Consider the following 11599-nt stretch of genomic DNA (forward strand, 5'->3'; position numbering starts at 1 on the left):
AAGTTTTTTATTGTCCAAACAATCAACAAGTATTTAATGAGGCCTAGGTAAACTGTACTAAACATAAAGTCAGAAGTATAAGACATAGTCCCTGCCAATTTGAGGCGTACAGACTAAATATTTCTCAGGAATTACTCTATGGTTAAAAATAAAATCTGGACTTATTTGCCAGTATTGCAGTGAACATTCTTAAAAGTCAATATTTTAAAGAAAAACATTACACTCCATGTTTTCCATGTTATGAATTTTTTTCCTAGTAATATCAACTTCATTTTTATCAATAATCAGGCTTTATTTTTATTAAAATTTACCTTACATTCCCCTCCTCTATAATTTCAATAAATATGTTTTTGAAAAAGTAATTTTAAAAGGTTAAGTAATGGAAGTGCTTAGGTACAAATATGGCCAGCAGTTGTCTGGGCAAAAGATCTCTAGACTACTGAATGAAACTAGCTCATCTCCAGGCCATTTTTATTAATATTAGAGGACACATAAGGCACGTTTCCAAATAGTTCATAAGACATTATTGCCACCCGGAAGAGAAAGTCACTGCCAGGGAGAGCAAGTGGTCTACACAAGAAATATGTGTCACAGAAAAATTTAGCACCAATACCAGCGGTTGCTAGGAATTTCATCCCCAAATTTAGCCTCTTGATTCTCTCACAAACACTCAGGTCTCACAGGTATGTGGTTCTGGGAACAGAAACTGACCAAAACCTGAGTGAAACTCTGCTTTACGTGTAGAACATTCAGCACAGGCAGGGAAGTGGAAGCAGCAGGTGATGCCAGAACACACACATGACCTCACTGCACTTCCTCCACCTGGTAAAGAGCCTCAGCCTCAGGCTGGGTTACTATCCTGTATGGTCTCCATTTGGCAAATAAGGCAAGGAACTAGCATCAGAGAAGGACTGGATCATTTTCTAGTACTGTGGAGTCTTGATCCTCTAATGGAAAAGATCACTCATTTTTTAAAAAATAAAGCATGTTAAGCCAAGAAGTCTAAGCTACGATGTAACTTAAAGGAAAAGTCCCAATCTGAACCTCTTCACACCTGCAGTAAGCAAGTACAATTTCTTTCTTGAGGACTGTTTGCTTTAAAGCCCTGAAAAGTGAGCTGCTAGGTCTGGTAGTGATGGGAAAGAATGACAATGCTTTCCTTTTTACAAAAGGACACCAAAGCCTAACAGGACTCCAGGTATGCAGAGATGCCAGATCCAGGACTGCCACCACTGAACTCAGGTCATGCTCCAATTCCCCTCCTTCTTCCCCCCAGGAAGACCACTCTGGCTTCCTCTGCACTCTTGTGCAGAAAGCCTCTGGGCTACTCCATCAACTGAAAACATGATCATTAAAACTATCAAAATGTTTTTACATACTAAAAAAAAAAAGTATTGAAATGGAAGATAGCACTTAAAACATAACACTGGTTTTCTGAAAACATAATACTGGTTTTCTGATAGCATGTATAAGGCATGGTATGAGGAAGCTGCCCCCACTCTCAGCTGCACAACCACATGTGGCTGCTCACGTGCACAGAGAAGAGGCCAGCCAATTCTGCACAGGAAATGGATCGCTCCCAATCACCTCTGGTCTTTTGAGCTGGTTGGACAGCCAGTCCAGGCCTTCATAAAGCCCATCTCCACTAGTGGCACAAGTAGCCTGAATGTACCAGTTTCTCCAGCAGAGGGAATGTAAGTGGAGCTTTTCTGTGATCTCTGCTACGTTCATAGCACTGGGAAGATCCTTGAAAGAGAACGTACAAAAGTCAGTTTATAATGTTGTGTCCACATAATGAAATATGCTCTTCCCCACCCCCCAAATATGCCCTAACCCACAGTCTTCTCTATCTCAGATGATGGCAACTCCACCCTCCCAATTGCTCATGCCAAATACTTTGAAATCATCTTTATTATTATTTTTTTTTCCTCTCTCAATTCCACAGCTAAGCCGCCAGGAAATCCTAATGGCTCCACCATCAAAATATATTCAGAACCTGACCATTTCTCACCACCTCCACAGCTACCACCTGATCCAACCCACTACCATTTCTCACCTGGATTACCAAAACCCCTTCCTAATTGGTCTCCCTGCTTCTGCTCTTGCTCCCCTAAAGCCTATTTGCAACCCAGCAGTCAGTGAAAGTCAAGTCAAACCATTCTAGCAAAACTCTTCAACAGCTCTTTCTCTCTTGGGTTAAGAGCCAGAGTCCTTACAGTCTACAAGGAATTCAGGACCTGTGACCCCATGACCTCTCCTAATTGGCCTATTCCCTCTTTTTAATACAGCACTTGCCATATATTATAAAATTTATTTCTTTAGTATGTTTAGTATTTATTATGTCTCCCCTAACTAGAATGCAAGCTTTACAAGGGCAGGAAACTTTATCTTGTTCTCTGACATACACCAAGTGCCTAGAACCATGCCTGGTCCAAAGTAAGCTTAAACTAAATTTGAATAAAATTAGTATTAGAGAACAAGGTAGATCTAGATGTACTGATATGGAGGAACATCTGCTATGGTTTGAATGTCCTCTCCAAATTTCATGTTGAAACTTAATCCCCATTGCAACAATATTAAGAGGATGGGAAATCTCACTACCTTATTTGAAAGGTGGGGCATTTAAGAGGTGATTGGATCAAGAGAACTATACCCTCATGAATGGATTAATCTATTCGCAGTTTAATGGATTAATGGGTTATCACAGAAGTAAGCTGGTGGCTTTATAAGGAGAAAGAAAGAGCATGTCAGCATGTTCTCACCCTCCTGCCATGTGATGTCCTGTGCCACTCTGGAGGGAGTCCTTACCAAGAAAAAGGATCTCAACAGATGTGCCCCCTTGGCTTTTGACTTCCCACCTTCCAAAACTGTAAGAGATTAAATTTCTTTTCTTTATAAATTCCCCAGTTTCAGGTATGTTATAAATGACAGAAAATGGACTAAGACAAAATCAAAGATACACTAAGTGCAAAAGCAGGTTGCAAAACAGAATACATGGTATGACCTCTGGAATTTAAATATGAACACAAACTTATATTGCTTATATAGGCATAGAAAGTTGTATCTCTGAGAAGAGATATAAGAAATTTAACAATGTTTTACCCCGATGAATAGAGCTAAAATATTTCACTTGATATTCTGAACTCTTCGCATATTTATCCCATGAGCACGTTCTGTTTTTACAATTAAAAAACTGACCCATTATTTTCTTTTTTTAAAGTTTCATATGTTCACTAGTAAAATTCTGGACTGACACCGAACCTGAACAGTAGGGTAATGGTTAAGTGAATGATGGTCCACCCACCATTTAAAATCATGTTTACGAACAGCTGGATGACAAATGTGTCTGATAAATCTGAAGTGACAAAACAAGATGCAACACTGTCAAAACAGAGATCTCAATTACATGACAAATGCACTCATGGAAGAGAAAGAGGAGGAAACACATCCAAATGTAACAGTGGTCCTCTGAGGCTGGTACAATCCCATGTGATTCTATTTCCTTTTCATGCTTAGTTCAGCTTTGAGTCCTGAGGCTGGATGGCTCTGCACCTGGCCCTCCTCCCGCTCTTCTTTCACTACTTTAAATTTATGTAGAAGCCCTTTTCTCCTCAACAATGTTCCCTATATGATCCAATCGCATCTCTTCTCTGGCTCCACTGCTCATTCCGTGCCATATGCACTGGCTGTCCTGCTATCCCTAGAACCACATGGCTCCCTTCCTCCTGGCCTTCAGGTGTCCACTCTGATGTCATCTTATCAGAGAGGCATTCCCATCCCTTCCCCACAGCCACCCTGTCCCCTTACTCTACTTTATCTTCCTCCACAACACTTACCACCTGACACATTACAAATTGTGTACTGACTGACTCTCCTCCCACTGGAATGTTCACTGCATGAACACAGGGACTTTTGTCTGCCTCATTCACTACTATATAACCAATACCTAAAACAAATCCTGGAACTTAGTAGGTGCTCAATTAATATTTATTGAGTGAATGAATTCACACAATATATTCTAAAAAGGAGATGATGGGAGAAGTTATGGTTAGAACTGGAGAGAGGGAGGCAGACATCTAATTTAAATATCTATATTTTTAAGTGAGACATCTGGCAGTAAATTTCAGTCCCAGTATTCAGAAAGCCAAAAACAATATACCTGCTTATTTACAAACACCAATAAAACTGCATCAATGAGCTCGTAGTCTGATAACATTCTGGCTAGTTCTTCCTCAGCCTCATCGATCCACTCTCGGTCACTACTATCAACCACAAAAATCACACCTGGAAAGAAATCACAAGCATGTTAGTAATCTGAACCTGGAAAGAGCAGCTGTTTATGTAACCTTACAGCTTCTCCCTGCTCGTGTGTCTGGTTTCACTGAAAAAATCAATATGAAAGGATATATAATCTCTAGAGTCAGGAGGCCTGCTGTACACTCAACTTGCCTATCTTTTTCAGAAGTGCCACCGCCCTTCAACAGATTAATAACAAGAATAAATATAGAAAAAGATAGGCTCATTTTTAAATCACTTTATTTCCACATAAGAAAAAAAAAGGAATTTGAAAACATGCAAAGTTTAGTATAATAAACAGCATTCTAGGGCTAGTACCCTTAAAGCAAAGCTTGAGACAATGGCTTAGGTTTAGGCATTTTATTTGAGAAGTGATCCCAGGGAGCAGGAGTGAGGAATAGAGAGGATAAAACAGGGAAGGAGGGACAGCCAGTACAAGGATGAGTTATCAAGTTGGCCACCACTTGTTGACCATTGCTTGGTGCTGTTGGACATTCTAAGAAGCCATATGAAATGCCTCCCAGAATTGTCCATGCAGGAGACAAAAAGGGGAAATGTTTATCCTTCCACACCCACCTCCCACTGTTCAAGAGTAACTCAACAGACATTAGGCCACCAACACTTCTGGGTCACATTTGTATGAATGCCAAGAGATTCCCATGGGCATCTGTAAAATAACAAATTTGGTTGGTCTTTGTCCCCAGATTCTAGGAGCTAGCCTCTAAACCCTTGAAATGTTCAGAGTGACAGAAGTGACTCTGTTATGATGGTGGGCTCACACTTGATGGTTTTGGTCCCTGGAGAGTTTATGCTAACAAGATCACCTCTGGAGAGGGGAAGGGGGCTGAAGTTTGAGTTACATGATTCAATCAATCATGTCTATGTAATGAAACCCCAATAAAAACAATGGACACTGAAGCTCAGGTAGACTTCCCTGGTTGGCAATATCTGTATAATGTTACACATCGATGTGCTAGAAGGGCAATGTATTCTGACTCCACAGAAAAGGACAATGGAAGTTTTATGTCTGGTACCTTCCCAGATCTATGTGTTTCTCCCTTTGATTCATCTGTAACTTTTTGGTATCATAAAACTGTAATTGTAAGCATAACAATTTCCTGAGTTCTATGAATCACTCTAACAAATTATCAAATCTGAGGGGGTAGTGGGAACCACCAAATTTGTAGCCAATTAGTCAGAAGTGAGGGTAGCCTGGGAACCCCTGAACTTGCTGCAACTGGTGACCTAAGTGAGGGACTCTTGTGGAGGACTGTGTCCCTAACTTGTGAAATTTGGCCCAACTCCAGGTAGTTGATGTCAGAAGTCTCTGCAGCACCCTTAAACTACAGCATCAGAGAAATCCCAGAAATTGAGACATACCTGGGATGGGCCAAAGAATGGTACCACCACATCGCACCTGAGTGAAGGTGGGTGAAACCTGCACAGACCTAGTCACTGCTACATTGGCTTTAGGAAGAAGTGGGGCCAAAAGGATCTCCAGAGGAGGTGCCCAGAAAGTATCCAACACACCACCCAAGTACAGGATAGGAAAGACTTACTTAGCAGTAGCCTATGTGACAATAATAACAACTTGGTGTTTAGCTGATAGTAAGCACTTTGAGAGAAAAATGTGAAGTGGCTGCCAAAAGACCAATTTGATCCTAGGCTGTGCCACCACTAGTAGTGATAGCAGCCCATAGCCCAGTTTCTAGGACGTGGGTGATGACAAGCTTACTCTGTGTGTACATCAGTCAGAACATCCTGGGAATGTTACATGGTCAGTGCTGGACTCCACACTCTAAGACATGGGCAAACTGGGGGGATTCAAAGAATGACCAGGATGGCTCAGGCTCAAACACCAGATCATATGAAGAATAACAGACATAATTGTGGAAGATTTTACCTAGAAAAAAGACTCAGTAGAGGGCTAATGGCTCTCTTCAAATATCTGAAGGGCTATGACATGCAGAGTTTAATGTGTTTTATATAGCTCTACAAGTTAGGCTGAAGATCAGTGGGTAAAAACTCCAGGAAGTCACCATAATAAAGAGTCAACAGAACTGAAGATGCAATGGGCTGCATCAAGGGCACTCCTGTCACTGGAGATATTTATGCTTAAGCCACAACTGTGGGGACACGGCAGAAGGAGAAGGGACCGTGGCAGGGAAATGGTAATGGGATGAGATGACCTCTCGATTCCCTTTGACAAGGAGATTTCATGACAATATGTAGGAGAGAGCACCAGTGCTGACCTCCACAAATTCCCTCTGTGTTCCCAGGCCCACCCAATAGCTGCCTGAACCAGCTGCTCTGGAGCAGCCTAGTCAAAGTCATGTCTATTAACATCGTAAAGATTAAAAAATAAAAAAATTAAATAAATAAATAAATAAATAAATAAAAAAATGAAAAACATTCAAAACTCCCCCAAAGAGGTGACACACTATCAGCAGTTCTAGACTCTGATCATAGCTAGGCAAGGCTATCCAGACATTCAAGGAGATCCTTGTTTTCCAATGCAAAACTGACAGGGCAGAAGCTGACATATTATCCCTTTGCCATTCTTAATAAAAATAAAGCTTTATCATGTTAAGTCCTGTTTTATACTGTGTATTTTATACTCATATAGGTCCTAACCTAAGAACTTAGCAACAGACTGACCATACCTTTGAACTAAGAGAACCTACAAATGGTACATTTACACATAAATATACTATGTTTTTAAAATGGGGATACACACACACACATACATATATGCTTGCATATGCATAAAATATGTCTGGACAGTTGTAAAAGAAATAAAAATGGCTGTCTATGGAAGGGGAACTGAGTGGTTAAGGGACAGGAATCAGATCATGGCTTTTCACTGTTGTATTAGTCTGTCTATGTTTCTTATAACAAGATACCTGGAACTTGGTAATTGTAAGAAAATGATAAATGATAACTACAAATACAGTTAAGTGCCAAAGGGAACAGCTAAAACAATGATATAAAACATGAAGGGACAGTTGATTTGAGTGTTTGGCCTGAAAATATGGACAAATGTAAGTCTTTACTATCAAACACATGCAATGAAAACACCATCAGCAGTACAATTTTCAAAACTAATAGATTCCAAATAAGTTCTAAAATGAGCAATTTGCAGATGCCATGTGGTTAAGATTCTACAAGAGAATGAAGGTATAAAAACTATGCAAACAGTTACATATATCTTAATAGGCAATGTTCAGTAAGGTATCATTTATGCAGAATATAACCAATGAAAAAACTCAAATAGATTGATGGTGGAATACATTAAAACCCCTACTCTTAAGGAACCAGTGAAAAGGAAATAAGGTAATGATCTGGGATATTTGTGCCTAATCATACACCTGTAGAACAGCAGGGCAACAGGGAGGGACTGTGGCCACACAAGATACCAGAATTTGGGATTTTGGGTTCCAGCCATCCCTGTTCATTTTGTTCTCTCCAGAGGCATGATTTTTAAATATTCTCAACAGGTTTAAAAGAGTTAACTGAATTCAAATTCTTCAAAAAATGGTACTTGGTCTAAGGTGCATATAACTTAATTAACTAACCATTAATTTTCTAACCATTCTGGATTAAGAGGAGTTTCCTATACAGGCCATTAAAGCCCAAGTACTTTTTCTAGGGACACAGGGACCACTGCTCAAAAAGAAACCTCCCCAGTAAATGTAAGAAGGTCATCAGAAGACAGAAAGATTTGGACAGTCCAAATGAAGCAGGACATCACAAGGTATTGCTTCAAGCATCCACCTTCAGACACATTAAGCCATTCCAGGGGTACAGACTAGGTAATCCTTACCTTGGGTGTCCTTGAAATAACGTCACCACATAGGTCTAATTTTGACATGGCTAGCGACATCCCACATTGTGAATATAATATTTTTATATTCTATCATTTCCACCTTGGAACCTAAATTGGGAAGATGTAGAAAACTTTTGATTACAATTTTTGCTTGCTGAACAACTCAAAATAATTTCAACCAACATTTGGATATTTATTTTAATTTATAAAGCAGCTTGCTAGTCAAAGATCTATAGCTTACAAAGAGAATGTGCTAGCTTACTCTCCCATTCATCGTGACAGGTGTCTCAAAACTTCTGTATTCTCCAATCACCAACCATGCACCTCCCCCTTCTCTCAGCAGAAGACCTCACAGTGTACTTCAGAGCAAAGAGAAGCCATCCATGGGACTGACTTCCACTTTCCACCATACAGGGTAAGAACCTACCTATATTTTCACCCACACTTTTCTTCCTCTCTCTCTGAAAATGTAAGGGGGTAACCATCTCATGCCAATTCCCTCCACCTATGTGCTGGATCCAACTCATTCAGATATTCTGGAACCTTTTACTACTGTTATTCTCTCCCCCATGCCAATATCGTCAACCTGTTCTCCTCAGCATGCTTGTATTCTACATCTTTAACAAACCAACCACCCTTCTTTGACCCCACATCTTCATCTGCTATCACCCTCTTTTTGCTCTTTTAAAGTCAAACGTCTCTAAGAAGTTTAGCTACAACCACTGAGGCTACTTTGTCACTTCTCACCCAACAGCACCTTAGATCTGCTCTACCACGTTAGGTAGCTGATCTCACTAAGGTCAGCAATGATCACCATGTCAATAAATCCAACACATGCCTTTCAGTTCTTACGTAATTTGATTTTCTATCTGACATACTGCTTACTCCCTCCTTGAAATGGTTCCCTGGTTCCTACTTTCTATCTATCTCTTTGGCTTTACCTGATCAGTCTTCTTAGTAAGCTCAGCCACATTTAGTTGATCCTTAAAAGATGGTGTTCTCATGATTCTGTCCTGCCCCATCCATTCTCTTCTTTCCACACCTCTCCCTAAGCAATCTCACTCACTCCCTGGGCTTCATTACCATCTATGCACTAACAACTCTCAAGATTTATTTCTTCTAACCTAGATCTCTCTCCTGAGCTTCAGGCTCACAATCCAACATCTTTGGTTAGATGTCTACAAAGCCCCAAAATAAAGCAATCTGTCAAAAACTAATGATCCCTACCCCTTCAACCTGCTTCTCTACTGGTTATCTCCTTATTGACTTCATTCCACAAACTGAAAATGCGGGAGACATCCTGGACACTTCCAACTCTCTCACCCTCAAAATCCCATTACCAAATCTTATTGCTTCAACCTCCTAAGTATCTATTAGTCACCCTAACCCAAGAGACTATCATATGTAGCCTCAATTACTGAAACAGCCTAACTAATGTCCCTGCAGCCACTATTCCTTCTCTCCATCCAGTCACTGCTTTCTAATCACAGCGATCTGTGAAAAACACATTATGTGGTCATATCACTTCTGTGCACATTGGTTTGATTAAAATATTTTATTATACATGTTTTTTCATTTTTATGTTTTGACAACTGGCCAGTATGGGAATCCAAACCTCAACCTTGGTGTTACAAGGCCATACTCTAACCAACTGAGCTATCCACCCAGCTGATTAAAATATTTTAAATTAAAAAAAAAAAAAAAAAAAAAAAGGAAGAATAATCTCTCCTTGGTTTCCCACACCCAAATCCCAAACATGACTATCAAGCCCCACAGCAACCTGGGCCTGCTTACCTCCCAAATCTCAATTCTAGTCATTCCTTGTTTTAGTGAAAGGCCCTCATTACATTGCAACAATCTAAATTCTTACTAAATTAATATATAAATTCAATGCCATTCCATAGTGATGGGGGAGGGAGCAGGAAACTTAGCAAAATTATCTTAAATTTAATCTGGAGGAATAAAAGCATAACCAGGAAATCTCTGAAAATGAATAATGAATTTTTTTTTTTTTTTTTTTTTTAAAGATGACCGGTAAGGGGATCTTAACCCTTGACTTGGTGTTGTCAGCACCACGCTCACCCAGTGAGCTAACCGGCCATCCCTATATAGGATCCGAACCTGGGGCCTTGGTGTTCTCAGCACCACACTCTCCTGAGTGAGCCACAGGCTGGCCCTATAATGAATTATTTTTAAATATATTACCAAATCCTAGTAATACTTGAAATAATAGAGTTCAAATGAATACAACAGGAAGTTGTCTAGAGAGACACATACCAGTGAGAATTTAGTATACGAGAAAGAAGGCATTTCAAATCAGCTTGGAAAAATTATCTAATAAATGGTACTGGACAACTGTCCACCCCTGCACTGTCTAATATACAGCCAGTAGCTATATGTGGCTATTTAAATTTAATTAAAGTTAAATACAATTAAAACTTCAGTTCCTTAGTTGCACTAGCCACATTTCAAGTACTCAACAGACAATTGTAGCTACTGACTACCACATTGGGCACTGTAAACACAGAACATTTCCATCATCACAGAAAGTGCTTTTGGACAGCACAGGTCTATCCATTTGAAAAATATAACCAAACCCCTACCTTATGCATAACAGCAAAGTAAATTCAAATGGATAAAATATTTAATTAAATGTTTTACAAAATGAAACTAAAAAAACTGTAAAATTAGCAGGAGAAAATATTGGTGAATATTTTTATGATCTTGGAGAAGACCTTTCTAAAAATGATACCAAAACTAAAAAAAGAAAGATAATTGGTAAATTTGGCTACCTAATCATTTTAAACTTCTATATGGCAAAACACAGAAAAAATAAGGTTGAAAGAAAAAAGCAAAAACTGGAAAACATAACTAACACACATGACAAGAGTTGTTCCTGACCCATGACATCCTTCCTCAAATCATTGAGACAAACATCTCAACAGAAAAGCAGTTGAACAATGTTAAAAACAAGTCACAGAAGAACTAATGTAAATGGCCAACAGATATTTGAATATATTTTCTTATAATAAAAGAAATCCTAATAGAAGTCAGTGTTTTTTCCCACTCAGGTTGGCAAATTCCCAGGAGAAATTAACACTTTTTACTGTTGGTGGCACATCCTTTTTGGAGAACAGTTTGGCAACGTGTATACACATTTCAAATGCACATTCATCTTAATATAGCAATTCTTCCTCCAGGAGTTACTGCAAGGAGATAAAGTACTTGTTTACAAAAATGTAAACGATGTTCACATTCGTATCGTTTACATGAATAAACAGTTGCAAATAACCTAACCATCCATCAGTGGAAATTATCTAAAAATATAGCCATATAATGGAATAGTCAACCCTCTGTATCTGTGAGTTTCACATCCATGGGTTTAACCAACCATGGATCGAAAATACTTGGAAAAAATAATTGTATATATACTAAACATGTCATTATTCTTGTCATTATTCCCTAAATAATGCAGTA

The 11599-nt window shown here is 39.2% G+C and overlaps 1 pseudogene; it reads right to left on the reverse strand.

The window, feature by feature from the left end:
• Nucleotides 1–313: 313 nt before the first annotated feature.
• The window catches only part of LOC103597570, a 15642-nt pseudogene continuing 4356 nt past the window's right edge, over nucleotides 314–11599 (reverse strand).

Source organism: Galeopterus variegatus, unplaced genomic scaffold (genome assembly GCF_000696425.1).
Source record: "Galeopterus variegatus unplaced genomic scaffold, G_variegatus-3.0.2 Scaffold2354, whole genome shotgun sequence".
Lineage (NCBI taxonomy): Eukaryota > Metazoa > Chordata > Mammalia > Dermoptera > Cynocephalidae > Galeopterus > Galeopterus variegatus.